This window comes from Dipodomys ordii, unplaced genomic scaffold (genome assembly GCF_000151885.1).
Source record: "Dipodomys ordii isolate 6190 unplaced genomic scaffold, Dord_2.0 Scaffold5, whole genome shotgun sequence".
NCBI classification, from domain to species: Eukaryota; Metazoa; Chordata; class Mammalia; order Rodentia; family Heteromyidae; genus Dipodomys; species Dipodomys ordii.
In genome coordinates this window covers 26,080,232-26,103,113 of record NW_012267221.1, presented here as the reverse complement: position 1 = coordinate 26,103,113, position 22,882 = coordinate 26,080,232, and positions in this window count along the sequence as shown.

Here is a 22,882-nt window from a genome sequence, read left to right as displayed (position 1 = left end):
TGCCTATCTTTCCTTCCTCTCATACCGGTTTTTCTTCTTCCCTTCCATCCTTCCTTTTTTCTCTCCTTTACTTCCTTCCTTGCTTTTTTCATTCATGTATCCTCTCCTTTCTTTCATCTTTTCCTACTCCTTTCCAATAACTTAATGAACTTCTTAGTGCAATCCTACAATAAAAATGCTCAGGGTCGGGCTGGGAAGGTGGCTCAGTGGTAGAGCGCTTGCCTTGCATGCTCGAGGCCCTGGGTTCGATTCCTCAGCACCACATAAGCAAAAAGAAAAAAGCCGGAAGTGGCACTGTGGCTCAAGTGGTAGAGTGCTAGCCTTGAGCTGAAGAGCTGAGGGACAGCGCCCAGGCCCAGAGTTCAGGCCCCACGACCAGACCCCCCCCCAAAAAAGGGTTAAAGATAGCCCAAAATAAAAAAAATAAAATAAAATGCTCAGGGTCATAAATGTCTTCCCTGGAGGGTTTTTCAGCAAAGGAAAGAGCAGCTTCCATTTTTGCTGGGTGTGCAGTAGTCTCATGCCTCATTTGTGAGTGCACAGTATCTAGGTATGTTTAGGAGGGTAGGTATGTTTGGAGAGTAGGTCTACTGCAATTCTAAAAGTAACAATCAAGAAAATAACAGAAGATGACTATGGAAACTAATGAACAGAGTGAAGTTTTCTTGAAGTTCAGTCTGAGTTAATGGCACATATATTGGCTAGGTAAAGAATGTAGACAACTGCTAAATAATACCGAATATTTGATTATAAAACGTACAAAACTTACATTTTAAGATGCTATGTTTGTAGTTATCTTTACTACCGCTGGATGTCACTATTGCATACATCTGACAGTAAAAACTTCCTGTCTAGCAGGACAATCTGAAACTGGTATTTAAGAACACTGGGTGCTCTACTTTTTGGTTGAACATGTGCTGTCAGGCTGAGACTACTTTTCCCCATTCAGGGCAGTCAACCTAATTCTCAATTACGTCATTTTATTTGGAATTCTTCAAATTTACACAGAATGAGAGTCCTCAAACAATTATTTCCTTCACTACATTTAAAAGGAACATTATACTTTAAAAATAGTACCCAACATTGTATATTAATTGTAACTCACACATTCTGGATATCAAATGGGTTAAAGCAGCAACGTAACCATAAAATTCACTGATTTATAAAGTGCTTTTCCTCACCCTGAAATTGCTTCCAAGGGTTTCATCACTACATGCTCATCTGTCTTTTCTACATCCAGAGGGGGTTACCTGCTTTAATGCTTTTATGAGTCAAAGTTGACCTGTGAAGTAAATGGCACGAAGTAATTATTTGTACTGGCATCCCAGAAGTAAGGCAAAAGCAAACATTGAAACAGTGTTCTACACGGCTAATTCCAGTTTGCAAAAGTTACTAGTCAAGGTTTTGGTAGTTTTGAGGTTTTTGAATTTTGGAATTCCTTAAATCATAGACCCTTTAATTCTTGTTTTAAAAAAGGTATTTAAAAAATCCGGGCCATTTTGTGCAGTGGACATTAGGCAGAAATTAGAACTGGAGACTGTTCTAATTCTAAAATTTAAAAAAAAAAAGGGAGGTGAGGGTTTGTCTTGCCCAGTTCAAGTACTAGCTAGAGCAGTACCAGTGAAAACACTGGGTAAACAAGTAGAACAATAGTTAGCCTTCTTTACCACTGGAGATGACCATGAGCTTCAACAAAGCTACTCCCTTTAGTCTCTTTCTTTTGCCTACAACTTTGGAATGGCTTTCTGTAACTTCCTCGCGTGCGTTTGCACTGGGGAAGCCAGAGCTGTTCTTGGAGGACTATTGGCCTAGATTTTCTGTGGGGGAAGGGAAGTGCTCTCTGCTCTAGTGAATTATCGGAGAGCTGGACTGCCTGCCATCCATGGGATGCTTTGATCCAAAATTTCAGTCATTGTTTCCACATTTAGGGGCTGGAATGAACATCAAAGAAGTGGGTGTATGGAATTTACTGGATGCCAGAGAAGTACAATAACATACAGAGGATATAAGCAAATCCCAGTGGCAAAATTTGCTGCCAATTCTTGTGCATAATAGAGGCCCTAAAGTGACAGTCTATCTTTGACAAATGCATAATGATATCAACGCCAAGGGAAGGAACTAGCATGCTGAAAGGTGAATAAAAGAGTTGGGAACAATTCAGTGCTCTTACACACTTCCTCTGTGTGCTTTCTCACAACAAGGAAAGCAGATGACACAATTGCATTAGGTAATGGTTAAACAGTGTTGCAAACTCACAGACAGATTTAAATGAACCTGGCTCTAAAGATGAGAATAAAATGTGATTCGAAATCATTCCTCTTCTGGAGAAAAAACGACGACAACCTTCCCCCCCCACAAAAAAAAAAAAGAAAAGAAAAGAAAAGAAGAAAAACCATGGAACAAGTAAAGTGAAAATAGCTCTCTTGTTCTGTCTTGGATAGTTCCAGATTTTAAAGCCCATATGTTGTTTTCTGTCTCTTCTTCGCCTCCAAGGGCCAAGGCATTCCAAACGCTTCAGCTAGTACGTTGCATTGAGAAGTTTCGGAAGCCAAGGCTCATTTGTATCCCTAGTCTTTGTTCAAATATGGATTAATTCTGGTTAATTTCAGTGGGCGCACATAAAGTAAAATGCAGAGAACTGAAACCACTGAAAACGGGCCATTGTCTGAACAATTCAAACCTACTTTTCAAGCTCCTTTAAGTTTTATTTTTGAAATAAAAATAAAATGATTGTTCAAAAAAAAGTCTCCAAAAAGGTTGACGTTATGAGCAGTTACTAACCAAGGCTAGTCTCAGAAACTATGGGACAAATTTGAATATAATTTTAGAGAACTTAACTTCCCTGCAGTGCTAGCTGTAACTGCTTCATTTCGGAAGGTGACTTGATAAGAATACTGTGAATATGGCTCCTCCTTTGGGGTTTGGGGTTCAGAATCGATGGGGACACTGAACTGTGTTGGTGCACTAGGCCTGGCATTAGAGAGCAAAGGCAGATCCTTGGGCTATAGATAATGTGTAAATCACTCTGTGCTATAAAAATCCAGACTCGGTGTAGATGGTAAGAGGAAGGAATCTTTTTTTTTTTTTAATTTATTATGGTACTGTCGTTTGAACTCAGGGCTTCACACATTCTACCGCTTGAATCATGCCTGCAGCCCTTTTGTATTTAGCTTGTTTACTTTCTTTTTTTATTGGAAAGGTGGTGTACAGAGGGGTTACAGTTGCATAAGTAAGAGTACATTTCTTTTCAAACAGTGTTGCCCCTTCCCTCATTTTCTCCAGCTTTCCCTTCCCCTCGCTCCCCATCCCCCCAAGTTTAAAAATTCACTCTAACATAGTGTCTAATGAGTAATGCTGTTGCATTGGTTCCCCTTCTGTCCTACTGTTTCTGTGATTCCCCGTGAAGAAGGAATCTGCCTATCGTGCTCATAAGCACAGACTAGCACTGAATCCAGTTTTAGCAAGATCAAGATGTATACATGTATTGGAATCTCAATGTAGTTGAGTAAGAAGTGGAGTTAACCAGCTGCAAATAGAGGCAGCATTTCTGACTTTGGCTTCTGACAACCGGAGCACATTTGTTTTCATACAATCCAGTCATTTCCAATACAGCCCTCATGTTCTCTGCAGTGCTCCTTCCAAAATGTCTTCTATGGCCTTGCACTGTGTAATAAAGGAGCTCTTAGAAGGATCCTGCTCTGTTTATTGTGCATGTTTAGAAAATGCAATGATTTTCATTATTTCAGACTCTATACTGAAATGACTGAGTGCCAGCGACATTAGAAAATGGACAAACAAGCGTTCAACTGGCTGGAGGAACCAGGGTTTGTAGCTTAAAAGTGTAATATTTATGAGTTAATTTAATCATAGAAGAAAATATTGAGTAGGTGACTAAGTAAAATGATGACTGTGTATTATTTTTTTGCCATGCAGCTGGATCAACATATTCCATGACAGACTTTGGCAAGAACTGCAAAGATGCTCTTGACAATGGCATGAATAAATATTAGGTGCTGTCTAGAATTCACTGCACTTGAGGTCTTGAGCAAAGCCAGGTGGGTTTTAGCAGGAAAATGTGGAAGAAGCCATGTGCGCACATGGGGATTATGTAAACACTGGAGTCTTTCTGCTGCCCTAGAATTGCTTCAACGTTCATTTGCACCTACATCACGGGAGATTTCAGAACTGGTTATCTTTGTACTTCTAGGGGATCTTTAGAACATAAAACCCAGAGTTTTGGAAGCTAATGGCAAAAATTTCAACCACATGCACTTGGAGATAAAAGAAATGCTTTGTCTAGCTATAGAACACTGACAAATAATGACATTTTGTAGAGATCTGATCTATTTCAAAGGTAAATTTAGAAATTCCTTTAGGCTCTTGAATTTCTTTAAGCCATATAGTTTCTGCTTCCAAAAAGAACTATCAGAAAACAACAACAACCACGGTATTGTGAAGAGCAGCATTCAGTAGTATGAAAATCACTCAAGGAAGGACTTGTATCCAAGGCAAAAAGAATCACTGTAGAAGAGGTTCAGAAATTCATCAATGGGAGTAGTTGCAGAGGGTTTTTTTCCTCCACAGAATTTGTTTTGCCAATAAAGAAAATGTATTAAAATCATTGTTTTTGATGTTTTAGAGCATATATAACACTCCCTCCCACATCAAAAGGAGCAGAAAAATGAGGAGACAAAGACAAGAGAGTGAATTGTGTACCACAGGCTTCTGTGGAATCAATGCATTTCCAATATTAGCTCTCTCTTTTTATTTTCTTAGCATGAAGATGTGAGGAGAGGATGTGTAAAGGGAATGTCTACTGGAAACCCGTGTATGTGTGGTATTCTGAGTTCCAGTCTCACTTATGTGAGACTTGCTTGGGAATTCATTTTTCCATTTATGAATTGTAATAGTAACTGTTTGCCTATCTTTAAGAGTGTGATTATGTTGGAAAAGTAATCTATCAAAAGCCTTTGTTTTCTTTGTTCTTAAGCTACCATTCACTTAAGTTAAACCATTTTATTGTAAAAAAAAAAAAGATCCTGGTAGCAGTAAAAAAAAGTTAAAACTACAAATTTAAAATACTTCTATGATTGTTATTAATACCATCCCATATCCAAAGCTAACATGATAATTCATAAGCTTAATTTTTCCTTACTTTCTGTTGGAGAAATGTTTGAAAAATATTTTTATTTTTTGCTGGTCCTGGGGCTTGAACTCAGGGCCTGGGTGTTGTTGTTGTTGTTCAAGGCTACCATTTGAGCCATAGCTCCACTTCTGGCTTTTCGGTGATCAGTTGGAGATAAGTCTCATAGACTTTTCTGCCTGGGTTGGCTTTGTACTAACATCCTCAGATCTTGGCCTCCTGAGGAGCTAGGATTACAGGCATAAGCCACTTACACTGGGCTCAAAATCTTTATTATTATTATTATTTGTCAATCTTGGAGTTTGAACTCTGGGCCTGGACACTGTCCCTCAGCTCTTCAGCTCAAGGCTAGCACTCTACCATTTAGGCCACAGCATCATTTCTAGTTTTCTGAGTGGTTTATTGGAGATAAGAGTGTCATGGACTTTGCTGCCCGGGCTGGCTTTGAACCACGATCCTCAGATCTCAACCTCCTGAGTAGCTAGAATTACAGGCATAAGCCCCCAGCGCCTAGCTAAAATCTTTCTTTTAAAAAGGAAATCTAACTCACCTCTGAACTAGTCAGTTTTTCAATATTTTCCTTAATTGAACACATCCACTGTAACATTTATTTAACATATGTGGAGGGGAGTGCTTGGAGTACAAAGTGAAAACAGAGTGGTGTAGAAGGGTGTTTGGGAGGTGTTTATAAAAATGAAGAGATGATGTGTTGAAAATGACGCTCCGGCCTCTTACACAGAAAATGGGAGAAGGAAAAGACTTCAAGGAATAATTAACAGATCTGTTTTAGATAAATTCAATCTGATATGACAACCATCCAAAAGAATAAAGACCAGGGTAAGACCAAAAAGGCAGTTACCAGGGCAACAGAACACAGGCTTCAAGGCAGAGGACTTGAAGGAAGTTCCAGGCTTGATCCAGTGGGTGTGACCTCACATAAGGACTTGGTCTCCAAGACTTGGTTTTCTCTCTGTACATGGAGATAGTAATATCTATCTTATCAATTTGGGGATAAAATTGCCATCTTCTGAGGTCATTTTGTGAGGAACTATTTGTTGTATATAAAGGTAGAATAATAAAAACACTAAGGAACAAATTGCCCCTCACCCCTGGTTTGCAGGCTTTGGAATGTCAGGAATTTCAGTGTATATATGGCCAAATCTGAAAACACCACCAAGCACAGCTAGTCCTAAAATGCAACATAAATGATATTGAAAAATGATTATCATAAACATTTTTGTCTCCTTTTCTTTTCTCACGGTATTAGAGCTTGAATTTAGTTTTGCACCAACTAGGAAGATGTTTTACCCCTTGAACCATATACCTACTCCTTTTTGTTTCAGATAGTTTTGGAATAAAGTCTCAAGTTTTGTTTAGGGCCCACCTCAAAGCATGAACCTACTACCTATGGCCTCCAATGTATCTGGAATTACAAGCATGAACCACCACTGCTCATTAAACAAGATGATCTTGACTTTTTTGTGTGTGTGCCTAGGATGCTCTTAAACTGAACTTCTCATCTCTGTCTCCCACAATATATTAATTTCTTAATGGAGTAAATCTCAAGTTCCTGAGGAACATATAGATTGCTGAGAAGCCTAAAGAAGATGCAAGCTACCCAAGCCAAGGCCATGAGTACAAATGCTGAGCACTTCAAGACTCTTGTAAAAGCTCAAAAAAGTTAAATTGAAAGTCTCAAAGGATTTCATCTACAAATCCAGTATCCCTCAAGGTCAGAAGGTATATTCATACAAGTCTTACCAAGGTTTCAGGTTCAGTTCACCAAACACTTGTGATAAGGTTCAAACCAAGGCCCCCACTGCAAGCTCCAGCTGTTTCCCAAACCAGGCCCCTGAGAAGGCTCCAGAAGTTCTTCAAAATAAGAATGGAATGATTGATGTCACTTGGAGTCTCTTGTCTGCACAGGGGTGATGTCTTTAACATTTGTATGAAGATTCTGAGGCAAGAGGAAGGAAGGAAGGAAGGGAGGAAGGAAGGAAGGAAGGAAGGAAGGAAGGAAGGAAGAAGGGAGGGAGGGAGGGATGGAGGGAGAGAGGGAGGGAAGAGAAGGAGGGAGGGGAGGGAAGGGAAGGGGAGGGAAGGGAAGGGGAGGGAAGGGAAGGGGAGGAACAGAAGGGAGGGGAAGAAAAAGGGAAGAGAGGGAAGAGAAGGGAAAGGGAAGGAAAGGAAGTTTGAAATTTCACTCCTGGGATTATTATCCTGAATATCAGGTATTTTTCTCTCTTTGATTTTCATGATCTTACTTGGATCTTTGGCAGCATTGTCTTGGCCCTGTCTCCTCTGATTTTTCTCTTTCAGAAGGAAGCTGTAACCATGACCTCATCTCTCAGGGTACTTAGTTAATGTAGTGAAGGCCCTCTAGAGATTCACAGCTAATTAGGGTGCAGCTCCTGGGGGTAGGAATCATGGCTCTGGAATGTTATGGGCTTCTAGTGAATATTAATTGATTAGCATTTAACATTATCATTTTATTTGTAGGTGTTAAATTTGGAAAAAGAAGAAGCTTGTAGTTGGCTTGGAGAAAACATCTCCCTCCCCACTCAATAATCTACTACCCCTTCCAACCAAGTCAGTCACAAGCCTGTCTACAAAATTTGAGGAGGTAAAAGACAGTGGAAAGATGAAGTTGCAAGCTAGTCTTCTACCATCAGTGCTTATATTTCCCAGGATGAATTTCTTAATCTCTCCCTACAACCATGGACTGATTTCCTACAACCATGGACTGGTTTTTTTCTCATTACCCTAAGTCTACTCAGGGATTCTTGTAGGGATAGCACTGGTTATTATAAAGATCATGGAGAGGGCGAAGACCAGTTCCCCTTACACAGATTCTAAAAGGCTTATTTTTGGATAACTAGATCTTCCTTGTTAAATAACTACTTTATGAAATTTAAACATTTAGTAAGACCTAGTATTAGGGCAAGGAATACAGGTATAGCTACTATTCTCCATCTCACAGTCAATTTGATGGGGAAGAATTAAACTAGTAGATAAAAGACTTGTTCTTGGGTAATGTCTTGTTATAGTTTAAGTGTTTCCATATGTTGAAGGTTTTGTCCTTAAAGTGGCGCTAGTGGAAAGTGCTGCAGAATATCTCTGGGGTAGCCTTGTGGCAGGCCCCTAGTCATTGGAGTATGTCCACTAAGGGGATTGTGACCCTGGCCTGCTTTCTCTTTTGCTTCCTAGCCATGAGATGAGCAGCTTGTCCCATGTTATTGTCATCAGGCACACCTTCCAGAACCCCAAAACAATGCCTCTCTTTCATCTCAGACCACAGCATCTACAATCATGAGTTAGAACAACCCTTTTTTCTTGTAAGTTAATTTTCTTGGGTATTTTATTATAGTACTGTGGAGCTGACTAACACCGGTCTCTTCTATCATAGAAGTGCTGTGGCTCCGTCTTTGCTTTTTATTTATTTATTTATTTATTTTTGTTGGTTGTGGGACTTGAACTTGGGGCCTGGGTGCCGTCCCTGAGCATTTTATTGTTCAAGTCTAGTGCTCTATCATTTTGAGCCACAGATCCACTTACAGTTTTTGAGTGGTTAGGAGATAAGAGTCTCATGGGGACTTTCCTGCCCAGGCTAGCTTGGAATTGTGATCCTCAGATCTCAGCCTCCTAAGTAGTTTGGCCACTGGCACCAGGCACTGTCTTTGCTTCTTGTACATTTTTGTTATTATTGTTGTTATTTTGTTTCATGATAGGGAATTTCCAAATTTAGCAACAAAAAGAAAACATATGCTCTCCAGATTTTCCAAATGTTATTGTTGTTTCTATATAAATAATCATTCCATTTATGTTCTATGACTAATATCTAAACATAAAGCATATTTTTTCCTAGGTATTAAATTTTGACTTTTTAACTATTGTCTCTTATATGTTTGGCATGATTTTTAACATACTCTACTAAAGATGGAAATCTGGCTCATGCCTGTAATCCCAGCTTCATAGGGGGCCATTGGTAGAAGGGTCACAGTCTGAAGCCACCCCCTAGCAAAAAAAATGAAACCCTTCCTGAAAAATAACTGCAGTAAAAATGTGCTGGGGGACTGTGTGTATCTATAATCTTAACTACCCGGGAGTCTTAGATTTGAAGATTATGGTTCAAAGCTAGATGGGCAGGAAAGTCCTTGAGACTCTTATCTCCAATTAACCACCAGAAAACCAAAAGTGGCACCATGGCTCAAAGTGGTAGAGCTCTAACCTTGAGCAAAAATGCACAGAGACAGTGCTCAGGTTCCAAGTTCAAGCTCAGCAACTGACAAAAAATGCACTGGGGACATGACTCAAGTGGTAAAATGTCCGTTTGGTAAGTATGAGGTCTTCTGTTCAAACTTGTAAGTGAAATAAAAACCAATGTGTCTAAAATTCAAGTCTGATATTTAAATTGTAAGATCCAATCCAATGAGCATGAACCATTGTTGCAATATAGCTATCTACCATCTTAAATGCTTCCTCTCGTCACAGTGCTGGTGTCACTGACAGCTCCAGAAGTCAACCAATGACACATCATGGCCTCAGTGCATAGCAATGTCCTAAACGTGAGGAACCCCAAAAGCCTAGCTCTTGTCCATGTGGAGACACCGTGGGTCAGTGGGCCTTGGCCCCATGTGAAGGAGGTCTAGCCATCAGGAGGACCTGGTGCGTGGACATGAGTCAGAGAAGCCAGCAGTGGAAGCGCCTGTCTGCCACCCCTGTTGGCTGAATTTATGCAGAGCTAAGCAGTAGACGCTAGTGCCAACGCACAGGTGTGGAAACAGTTTGTGATAGGCAGGTTTATGGCAAATAAACACGTTGTATGATATACTGTAATCAACTATACAAACAACTTTAAAATTGTCTATACTTCATATTTCCAGCATTTGGTTTTGTTAATCATATGTCTTTCTGACAGCAATTAAATAACCTTGAGAGAACATGTACACCTGCTGTCTCCCCTGGGGAAAACTACATCTCTTTTGTGAATGGCATAAGTTCTCCATAAAATATAACCAGAAGATAGGAGAATTGAATTTGGAGATATGTCTCCTTCTCTCTTGTTTTTATCTCTAGTTGAATTGGAGTGTGGTTTTAATATAGCTAATCTTTTTTCAGGATCCCTATTCTGAGATTTTTATTTAGACCAAATTATTTCCCCGAGGGGCAAGTTGGAGACAATGGATAATAAATGAGGTTGTGACAAGGACTGCCTAGGTGGAAGGCACATGTCAGCGCTCTTGGCCTGTATTTGTCACCCCGATGCTCAGTTCTTTCTATTTCTGCAGTGGATTTCATCTCCTGTGGGTGCCATTCTGGCAGTGGTTCCTTAAAGCCAAACCAGACATAACCTTGGTTTGCTAGATTTAGGATCTAAAAAAAAAGGAACAATTTTTAGGATTAGTTAATTAAATGTCTTAATTTGCAGATTTTTGGGGCTTCTGAAATGAGGTTTCAGGCAATGGCTGAGCTCTTGCTCTGCTGCTTCTCCGGTGCTGCTGCGGCTGTGAGTACTAAGGACTCCAGGCAGCTAAATATAGGACTGGCTGAGCCCGGAGTTCTGTCAGCTACCGTACTGGTCTAACTAAACTAGTCTGTCTGGCGTGTTTTGTGCACTGAGACATGTTCTTAGTGCTGGTCTGCAGCAATGAGGGGTTGCAGTTGGTACTGAAGGGCCAGGGAGCATTCCTACTACCAGCAGCTCAGGCCTACTAACTATCTAAACATCCTTAACCATGTGACTTTTGGCTGTAAGTTATGGTGTTTTTCCGAGTCCCCTGGATAAGTAGCCCTGCCCATTCCAGGTTGTGAGAAGCAAGTATGCAGTCCTGACCACAAAACATCACCAAGGCTTGGAAAACAGGCTGGGTCCTGTGTCTGAGAACTGGAAATCCAGGGAACTGGAGACATATTGTGGTTTGGTTGGTGAGTTGGAAACAGCTGGCCAGGACACATGCTGTGGATTCTTGAACCCCTTCTTAGCATGAGTCTATTACTCTTCCTACTTGATAAGGAAAATGGTTTCAAAATATTGGTATGAAAACAATGTCAGAGTCATATATTCTTAACAGGTACAAATCTGACTGGACTTACAGATAGGAAGGTTGACTGAGTCTTCACATTTCTTAAAATTATCAACAGCAAAGGCAATGGCTTGACTGTCAAGTGAGAACAGTTCAACTGGTCATTGGGTTACAAAGGCAGAAAGTGGGAAGGATCAAAAGCTTCCCTTCTCAGTGGTGTTTGGTGTTGTACAAAGTGAACAATTAGTTACCATCTTTACTTCCTGCCCTTCCCATCACCTAATTTGTTCACACTTTAATTCATTGTTTGTTTGAAAGTTATCTCATACCTTATTAGTAAATACTGAATTTCTCTTTCTGCTCCTTTAAGAAAACATAAAACCAACTCTTGTTTCTCTCCATCAAGGCCTGGCTTGTGACTGACTCCAGAGAGCAATTCATCCTTCTCCTTTATTTCACAGTGATTCACTAGGCACCTAGTCATTTGCTAAGCATTACTCTTGGTGTCAGAGATATGGAGAGAACAAGGCAGTAGAGCTTTTGCTGTTGAGGAATTTTACATCTATAGGAAAAGAAAGAGGAAGAACAATAAACAAATATAGAGCCAAGCACAAGACAGAGAAATTACTCAGTGAAGAGAACATGATAGGGTATGGAAGGGATTTCTTTAGCTTGCATGGTCAGAAAAGTCCCTGACTAAAATGTGAGCCATATAAAGACCTGGGTTTGTGATGCATCACAAAAGGACAAATGCAAATGCTTTAAGTAAGAATCTACTTGTTTCATAGTACAAGTACTTGAAGTGAGAATGTATTTGGTATGTAAGGAAAGAAAGAGCACATGTAGCTTTTGGGAAGGAAAGTATATTGTAATATAACTGACCACCATGTATGGAAGTATTTTTTGCTTTATTAGTTCATTTATATTTGATCTTGTCTCAAAAAGAATTTAAAATAGCTCTTTGGATGTTGCTGTTCCTTAGAGTGCTTATACATTTGAAAAACAGAAATTAATAGAAATAGAAATAAGATCTGTAAAGTCTAACAAAGAGTCTGAGTCAAATATTAAGGCCATCAGTGCAAAGTACTGATACCTTTCTCTCCCCTCCTCCTCCTTTCTTTCTTTCTTTCTTTCCCTCCCTCCCTCCCTCCATTTTCTTCCTTCCTTTTTTTCCTCCTTCCTTCCTTCTTCCTTCCCAGATTCACATACCTTGAAATGTCACTTAAGAAATTATGTTAAGAAAATTGTCGCAATGAATTTAATTTCAGATCAACAGACCCATTATATTGTCTAATTAATCATGGCACATGCTATTTACCAAACTCCTGTTAAAAATGAATTTCTTTTGTACACATTACAAAGAAATGTTACATAAAATTAAGCACCAAGTAATGACTTTAATTTGCGGTTAGTTAATAATACACAGACGATCACGAGGCTGTAAAGGAAGCTGCTTGGGACATTAGCAGATTTGCTGGCACTGAGGAAACAGGCCCACCATGAGGCCTATGGGCTTGGCTCTTGGTGGGGAGGAAGAAGACACAAGAGTCAATGGGCATTTGCTACTATGACTTCTGGTAATAGGCAAAAGCCTGATGAAAGCCTTTACCAGGAGAAGTCTGAATGACTTCTAGGCTTCTCAAATGGGTTGTAAACAAATTTTTACTTCTTGCCCAGAAAAGGGGCTTTACAAAACTTAATGGAATTTGCACTTAACATGGTATTTACTGAATGACCTTGACTCAAGCTCTTTTCAGCTTTGCAAGCAGCTATAATTGTCCCAAGTTCTATGAGCCACTTTACTCAGCTAATTTCTTGACACTTAATGATCCCAAGCTAAGACACTCAGATTTTACATTTTTGGAAATGAAAATAACATAGAGTAAAGCCCTAATATTTGAAGGAAATCAACATTACATCCTCTGAAAGTCTGCAGGCTATACAAGCAATTGCATAAACAGACAAGAAAATGAAAATTAGCCCATATTGTAGCGGATGGGTTGGAAAATCAATGGCCCAGTGGATCTGTGATTAAAATTCATTGAAAGCTCTAGAAAGGAGAAATAGAAGATTGTTAGGAGACTGAAAATTGTTATCCTTTCTCTTATGTGGCAACTTTTCAAGTATTTTCAAATTCTACTTGCTCCCATTTTAAAGCCAGGATAGGGTGGGGAAGAGGGTCAGTGAAATGAAAGATTGGGGGTTATCAGTTCCAGGTTTTTCAAGTAGTAAGTCCCCCCAAAGATTATCCAGTGCTCCTACGAATCCAGAGTTTCTCTTGTCATTTCCTGTGACCATGGACTTCCTTAGAAATGGGTATGAAAGAATTATATACTTCCTGGTGACATTTTAGCTTCTTAAACAGATGACAAACTCCTTGACATTGTATCAGTGCCATGCTTTCTTTTTTCAAGTACATTTGGCTTCTTTCTGTTTCCCAAGGACAATGGGTTGTGCCATTCTTCATCATATTTAATTGATTATGGAAAAAGACAAATATAAGGTGGTTTGTATGAGTAAAGGCTCGCCATAGTTCTTACCAGGCTTTGGGGCAATATGATAATGAATTTGTACAAATAGGCACACACCCCATTACAGAACTAATGACAAGCTGAAAATAGAAAGGAAAGTTAAAAGAAGGGAAGCTTCAGCAAGGAATTAATCAACAACTCAAGGCAATACCATGCTGTGCTTATGTCTTTTTGCAAATATTGACTTTAAAGAATTAAACATGTGGCTAGAAATGATGTCATCATTCCTGCAAAAGAACATCTCTATGTGAGTTATTTCATATCTAAAGCAATGCCAAATAATAGAAGCAAGAAGTCCGTATTTAATTCTGTACCTCTCTCCTTACCTGCAAAAAAATGGCCTGTAGGCATGGTATGGGGTTTTGCTGACTTCGTTGATTACCTCTACTCCATCACCAGTAATAAGTATTTCATATAATACAGACACACACATGCACACTCACATGCACATTTAAACACATAGACACAAAATGAACTAGAAAGGGGTCTCTGTTTCTTCTTTCTTTAGAACTTGGAAAGCTGAACATCGGGGTTAGGACAAGAGGAACTCGAAGCTATAGAGTGTAGAACAAAAGTGGTCTTATTTTTTTTCAAAAGAATATCTTCTTTTATATTTTTAATAAGTTTTTATTGTGAAATGCCATACAGAGAGGTTACAATTACATGAGCAAGGTAATGAGTACATTTCTTATAAGCATTGTTGCCTCCTCCTTTGTTTTTCCCCTACCATCCCTGCCCTTCCATGTCCACGACTATACTCGCCTCCCACCCATGCCAAAGTTGTAAAGTTCATTTTTCTTTTATTGTTTGTTTTTGTTAGTCATGGGGCCTGAACTCGGGGCCTGGGCGTTGTCCCTGAGCTCTTCAGCTCAAGGCTAGTACTCTATCACTTGAGCCACAGCACCACTTCCTAAAGTTCATTTTTCGACATAACATCTTCTACATCTCATTGTTGCAATGGGTCCACCTGTATCCCTATTTAAACAATTCAGAGAAACTTCTCTGAAGAGGGAAGAAGGATGGCCAATAGACACATGAAGTAATGCTCAACCTCTCTAGCCATAAAAGAAATGCAAATCAAAACAACACTGTGATATCAGTTAGAATGGCTATAATCAAGAACTCTAATAACAGCAGATGCTGGAGGGGATGTGGCCAGAAGGGAATCTTACTTCATTGTTTGTGGGAGTGTAAACTTGTTCAACCACTTTGGAAAGTAGTATGGAGGTTCCTCAGAAGACTCCACATAGAGCTCTCCTATGACCCAACAATCCCACTTTTGGGTATTTGCCTGAATGGGCTGATTTCTTTAAGGACAAGGCTGAGTTGGCTCTTGAAACAAGCAATCTCTCACTGAGCAAGACATGATTGTTTAAAAAAAAATCAGCTGGGAGCGGACCAAGAAGCCAAGTGGTAATGCTTTCATGTGAAATATTTGTATATATGGCCATATGATCTGAGGCATGAATGTATTCTACATGAACTTGTCAGAACATATGGTCTCATGCAAAATCTTGTCTACCTCTGATGGCATGTTTACCAAACATGGAAGTCTGGATTTGAGTTTTGCAAGAGATTCGATTGTTATTTTTTCCAATGTTTACACCTTGACCTACCCTATCTTTAGCTCCCATGTACCTCCATGAAGGAGTATGCTTTTTTCCATTCGGATTTTGGGGTTGGTCATGTGACTTACTTAGCCAGATGGGATGATGACAGAGACAGAAACAGTGCTGGGAGATGTATTTGTGCAGTTGGGTTGGTCAGGAGAAGAAAATGTAATGCCTGGTCAAGTCCAGGTGATCTGAGACTGAATCACCCAAATAAAAATAAAGGAAAGGATAAATGCTTGGGTGTTTTTTTAAGCTATTGGATTTGAGAGAGGTTTGTATTATTACATTACTGTAGTGATTGTTAACTGATACATCAAAACTGCTGATGTGATAATGAAGGAGACAAGGAATGTTTAGTGTACAGTGCACAGTGAGAAGCGAAATGGGGGAGCCCTCAGCAGGGATGGATACAAGGATGAATAGAGGGCTACTGAATAGAATACTACTTTTGTGCATAATTCTATGCTATTCTTCCTGAGCTCGGATCATATGTCATAATTTGGCTGCTCAAAGAAGAAGATAGAGAAGTGACAATCTGAATACAACTTTGCCTGAGTCATGATGTATAAGAGCTCTTATTTTTTAAGCGTGGAGAGGATATGGTATTGATGATGGTGCTAGTTTCCTTATTTGTTTTGGATTTATTGTTGTTGTGGTTTGGTAGTCTCATATAGTTTTAGAGAGGAACATAGAAATGGAGAATTGAGGACATGCTCTAGCAGCCGCTGCCTACAAGTGGGTTATTACCTGATGGGGAGTGTATGAGGGACGAAGAGTAAGGAGCTATTTTTATGAAAGATTTTGTCACTTGGACCCCAGAGTAGCCCTTCTTGCACATATCAAACTATGACACAGAATTACGGTGAGGACCATTCTTTATAGCTTGGAGATGCTAGCCTCTTCTTACCTCTCCTGCCTCATCATTGTTCACCGTCTCTGGCAGCAGTGGAGGGGGCTAAAATTGTCCTCTAGGGTATATACATATAACAGTGAGTTATACATCACCCTCTGGACCCTAGAGTGAGTCCCTCAAGGATAATATTGTTCCGGGCAGAAATCAAGAGAAACTTGGTGCTGATTTGTGCTGCCGTTGCTCACAGTATAAACAGAAGCCGCCAGGGCTGTCCACTCAGCACTTCTTTCCAGACACAGAAAAAAAAATGTTTTTCTTTTTCACAGGAAAGATGGAAGAAGGGCATTTTCAGTGCATGCTGCAGCTCTTTATAACATAAACTGCTCAGCCCTGGGGAATTGAAATGGATAAAGCTTATGCAAACTTAGATAATGAGTGGAGTCTGAGTTTTTTTTTTAAACATAGTAAAAAGAAATTGCTTATATTAAATTTTTTCATATTTTATTTATAATAAAAAATCCTGAATGTCTTAACTTTTTTTTTCCTTATCCATAGTGATATTTGTTTGACCTCAACTTGGTCAGTGGTCATTGAGTGTTTCACGAAGTGGGTTACCATGCCTTTGTGACCTTACAGTGGATGTAGCACAATTTAGTACTGTTAATTTATTCATAAAATTTCTGTTGGATATTAATTATAGAAATTTCTAGGGCCTCTGCTTATTATACATGAGAAGTGGTATATTGAGTTTTAAAATAGAATGCATTTTAGACTGCACCCAAGTATAATGATTTCCTCTAGGTGTAGGCTCCTTAATCCTCTGTATTGGTGTCTATGCCAACCTCTCAAATCCTTAACAGAGAGTAAAATATTTCCAAACTCTCAGCCAGCCACCAGAGAAGTTAGAGACACCATGTCCATCCTTGATGAAACTATGTTTGCTCATTTGTTAGTGAAAATGAATTATACAAAGGGGAAAGATGAGGGGGCTGGCAAGGTGGCTCAGTGGTACAGTGCTTGCCTTGCATGAGGCCCTGGGTTCGATTCCTTCGCACCACATAAGCAAAAAGAAAAAAGCCAGAAGTGGCACTGTGGCTCAAGTGGTAGAGCACTAGCCTTGAGCTGAAGAGCTGAGGGACAGCGCCCAGACCCAGAGTTCAGGCCCCATGACTGGACCCCACCCCACCCCCCAAAAATAAAGAAAGAAAGAAAGAAAGAAAGAAAGAAAGAAAGAAAGGGGAAAGATGAAAGACTGGGTAATAGACAATCTTGGTGCAGACTTGGGCTGTCTCTCACTGACATGGCTACCATTTGTATTCTCTTGGCTCCTTGCTGGCTGTGTCCTGAAGGGGCTACTTGTGTATTGTGAGCTTTAAGCTCTTAAGATCTGAGGTACCAGAGGTTCCAAGTTGGTTGTCTGCCTAAGATTCCTCCAAAGCAGCCTGAAGTTACTCTGAGAGCAGGCACCTTAGTCCTTTCAGGTATCTAAACCTATGAGCTTTGTCTGCAGTGACTGACCACTGTCAAGGTGTCTCTTGCTACTGATCTCGACAGACCATGCTGTTGTCCACTGTGAGCAAAGGTTCTGCAGAGAGACCAGAGGCTCCATGTTCCAGGAGCTAGACAGCATGATGTGCAGTCTAGCACTAGCATGTATGTGAGAAATTGGGAAGCAGGAAAGCCAGGTAGGACTACAAATTACAGAGCAGGCAGCCCTCCACCTCTTTATTCATATATACCTAGTATGTGTGCCCATTTGCCATAACTGTGATGTTTCAGTGGTGTCCAGGACAGTGGGAGGGCAAGAATGTGGCCTTGCAGGCACATTCTACATCTTCAAACACTTTTGAAATACTTGGAATGAAAAGGTTTGACTGGATTGAAATCCATTCACTCTCATTATCACAAGAAATCTCAACATTTACATCCGTCAAAGAAAATCTAAAAGAAGAGCTCTTTTTAAAATTTTAATTTAATTTAATTTTATTGTAAGGCTAATGTAGAGAGGAGTTATAGTTACATAAGTAAGGTAATGATTACATTTTTTGTCAAACATCGTTACCCCCTCCCTCCTTTTCTCCCACATTCTCTTCCCCTCCAGCTCCCCCCCCCCCAAGTTGTAAAGTTCGTTTCATACATAGTGTCTTGTGAGTATCTCTGTTGCACTGGTTCACCCTTTGTCCTTTGTCTCGCCATTTTGTTATTCGCCTTCCCTTCCACAAATCAGATAAATGTATACACAGGGTACCAAAAACAAAACAAAACAAAAAACAGTGACAACAGGAGATAAACCAAGGGGGGGGAAACCAAAAGAATAAAGAAATTACTTGCTCTTAGATTCTTTGAAGATAATTCCAACTGTTGTAAATTTTTGAATGGTCATAAAAATGGTTTTAAATTTTTTATCACCTACTTGTACGAGCAAAGTTTCTCATCAATGGTGACTATCAAGAATTTGAAGAGATTGTTAAAAGGACTTGATCAGGATTTTCTCACAGTCATTTCAAGCATAAAACAGTACAAAAAGGTTATAGGCATGAAGCAAGCTCAAATTTCTCATTAAAAATTTTGGAAAATTTTATTTTGAGCTTTAAATAAATTCAATATTTGATATCCATCTTTAATGTTCTGTGTTTTACCTTTTTCATTTTATAATAATAAAATTTAAGGAAAATGTAGTAGATGTTTTACTTAACTCAAGTAGATAGCTTCAAGTTTCCTCAGTTTATTCCAATATAGTATACAAATATCAGTGCATTATGTCTTGACTTTGAATGGGTGTACTTCTAGTGACTTTAGTATATTTTATGCTGCTAAACATAGTACCTGACACTAGTTAATTTGTTTTTTATAGGTCTGGAGGATGGGAAATCCAAAATCAAGTCACCGCAGGTTAGGGGTAGGTGTTTCTGCTTCCAAAACATTCCTACTATTCCTTGAATTCTTGGTCCTCTGGAGAGGAGGATTCTCTCACATGGTAGAAGAGCAGAAGCAAAAAAATTCTGCAAAGCCATTTTAAATTGGCTTAAATCCTAAAGTCTGCCAAAATGGCCTACCTCTTAACATTGTTGTTTTGGGGAACTTAGCTTCCAACTCATGAATTTTAGAGAGGGCATATTCAAGCCACAGCAGCTAATCAAAGAATATTTTCTTTAATCGGATTACATGAGCAATTTGAGCCTGAGCTCTTCCATTTGTAAAATGACTGGATTAAATTATTTCAATTACTTCAACCTCCATGTCATTTTTAGCATCTACTTATTTCTATGGTCATGACAAGAATTTATTTCTTATGAGAATACATCTTAGTAATTGATTTATGATTTTAAAATAACTTCAATGAAAAATGGTCTTGCTACAAACCAAAGAAAAGGAATTGGTATACTGTTCCCAAACCATTTATCAGAAAGGATTAGCAAGGAAAATTTAGCTAGTACCTTGACTCCAAAGAACTCTAGATGTTATGTTAATAATATCACAAGCATATTTGCTACAAAATTGAGTCCCTGAAAATGTTTCTTTTGTTCCTTTAAGTTTGGGGTCATAGGTCAATATGAAGGAAGCCATGGTGTAATGCCCATTTCTGTCTCATTTAGAGAGCACTTCTGATATGGATTGTACTTGTGGTGATCACTTTTTTTTGTACTTTTTTATTGTAAAAATGCTGTACAGAGGGGTTACAGTTACATGAGCAAGGTAATGAGTACATTTCCTATTGAACATTGTTGCCTCCTCCTCTGTTTTCTCCCTACCATCCCTTCCCTCCCACCACCACAAGTACCTGCCCTGCTCCGCTGAAGTTGTAAAGTTCATTTTCAACATAGTGTTTTGTACATATCATTGTTACAGTGGGTCAACCTGTATCCTTATTTAAGCATTTTGTTTTTTCCCTTCCCCTCCTGAATCAGAGAAGAGTATATATAAGATGCAGGGCATCAACATCAAATATAGGCTACCAGCACAACTATGTTTGTCACATCATTATTTGCCATAGCTAAGATATGGAGCCAACTCAGATGCCCCTCAGTAGATGAATGGATCAAGAAAATGTGATATATGTATATGCCTCCATCAGAAAGAATGACATTGCCCCATTTGTTAGGAAATGGAAAGACTTGGAAAAAATTATATTAAATGAAGTAAGCCAAGTCCAAAGAAACATAGTCCCGTGGTTTCCCTATTTGCAATAACTAGTACATGTGTAGGACAAATAGAAAAGGTCAAAAGTTATGTACATATGACCATATAAGATGATAATAAGCGAAATGAACCCCAAGATAGGGACACAAATATCTTTTTTCTTTCTTGCTATTGTTTCTAATGTATTTATAATGTACCATGTGATTTTTTTTGTTTCTTTGTATGTTCCTCCCCCATGGTATAACCCCTGTTTTCACTGTATTTGGTGGTCAGGTCACTTTTATATTTCTTTTTGCCTTCCCAACAAATCATCCTTTGTCCCTTTGAGAATACTCTCTCAGATTGAATGAGGACCTAATGGTGATCACTACCTTTTAATCAATTTATTGTGATGAGAATCTTACCTTTCTGCCTTACAAAATTGGAAAATTAATAGTATCATAAACACTAGTATATATAAATTATACATATGTGTATTTATGTGTAATGTACCTTGATTATATTCACAAAACACCTATCACTATCTCATTTTACCTCCTGACTCCACTGTTTCCTTTCTTTACTCCAAATAGATTCCATTCTATTTTTATGACTTGAAAACATTCTAGCTTCTGAATATGAGAGAAAACATTCAATATTTGTCTTCTGAGTCAGGCTTATTTCATATAACATAATGAGCTCCATCTATTTTCCTGTAAATGGCATAATTTCATTCTTCTTTATGATTGAATGAAACTTTAGTGTGTGTGTGTGTGTGTGTGTGTGTGTGTGTGAGTGTGTGTGTGTGCATGCATGTATCACATTATCTTTATTCATTTGTAGATACGTACCTCACTGATACCACAGCCCAGCTATTGTGAGCAGTGCCATAATATACATAGGCTTTCTCTATATAGGTATCTCTATTATATGCTGAATTACATTCCTTTGGTTATGTACCCAAAAGTGATAACTGTATCATATGGTAGTTCTATTCTTAATTTTTTTTGAGGAAACTCGTTGTTTTCCATACTGGCTGTGCTAATTTGTATTCACAACAATAGTGTATTAGAGTTCCTTTTTCTCTGCATCCTCACCAGCATTTGTGGTTTGATTGGGGGGGGGCAGAAGAGGCTGATAATAACCATTTTGACTACTATAAAAGAGACTCATCAGAGCTTTAATTTGTGTTTCTAAGGGCTACAGATGTCAAGCATTTCTTTTTCATGCTTAAGGCCATTTTTGGCAATTTATTTGAAAAAAATGAGTAAAGTCAGATACATTCAATAGTCAAGAGCTAAACAAAGCTCCACTTCAATCCCCAAGGTCAACATGCCTTAGAAGGAGATCCAAGAAAGTATGTTTCTGAATATCAGAGAACAGTACAGCATCCAATTCCAAGAAAAGGTAATTGAGTATTTGTTACCTAAGTAGACCTGGGCATCTCAGTATGGGCCAGGCTCACTCATGTGAGTACATGACTCTTATCTGCTTTCAGACACTCCAAAAATTAGAAATGTGTGTAGCTTGGAGAAGTCTGAACAGAAGAAAAAGTTGTATTATTTGTCATGATGCCTCAGAGTTCCTTTCTAAGAGATATAGCCAGGAAGATTGAACATCAAAAGCTACAGAAATGACTGACCATTGTCAGCTTGTTGGTTTCAAGGATTAATGACCATCACACAAGACTGGCACTGTGGCATGAAACTAAGAGTTCAAGTTAGGGTTTAATCTCTGGGTGAAATAGGTAAAATCAAAGGAGGGAATTAGTAAGAACTTAAAAACAATGGGATCTCTTGGATTCCAGGAGGAACTCAAGTAAAAAAAAACTGTCTATGATGATATAAATGCCTGGCTTATAAAACCAGAGGGGGGGGAAATCACATTTATTAAGCACCATATGGTGAACATAGTGATATGTGCTTTCATATCATGAAAGTTAAGTATAACCATTGTATCATTTCCTTTCTAAATAATAAGAAGATCAGGAAGGTTAACAAATTAGTCATGGATCATTCATCTGGCAAAGGATCAAAACCTGCTAAGCTTAGAACGGATGGTACCCTTACACATCAGTGCAATGGGCATGTTTATCTCTCTGCTTGAATGAAGATCCTCCATTGCAGCATCTTTCTTATTAGCTCCACTGAATCCCACATTATCGCTAAATTCCTTAAAGTCTTGGGTGTTTTGTTTTAAATATTTCTGGCCTAAGTGCAGTTACATAAGATATGAGGTAGGTTATGTACTTTGCAGGCATTTTTATTTTTCTCAAAAAAGAAGTAATACTTAATGATTTGTACCAGGAAGCCAAGAACAAGTCCTTTGGGGTCATGGATATCTCAAGGATGAAGATATCTCTTCTGGATTCTGGGCATATGAGGGGATATACCACTATAATTCTTTACTTTTTATAGATACTTTTTTGGTTGCATACTTTTTTTTGGGGGGGGGTCCGGTCGTGGGGTCTGAACTCTGGGCCTGGGCGCTGTCCCTCAGCTCTTCATCTCAAGGCTAGCACTCTACCACTTGAGCCACAGCGCCACTTCCGGCTTTTTTCTTTTTGCTTATGTGGTGCTAAGGAATCGAACCCAGGGCCT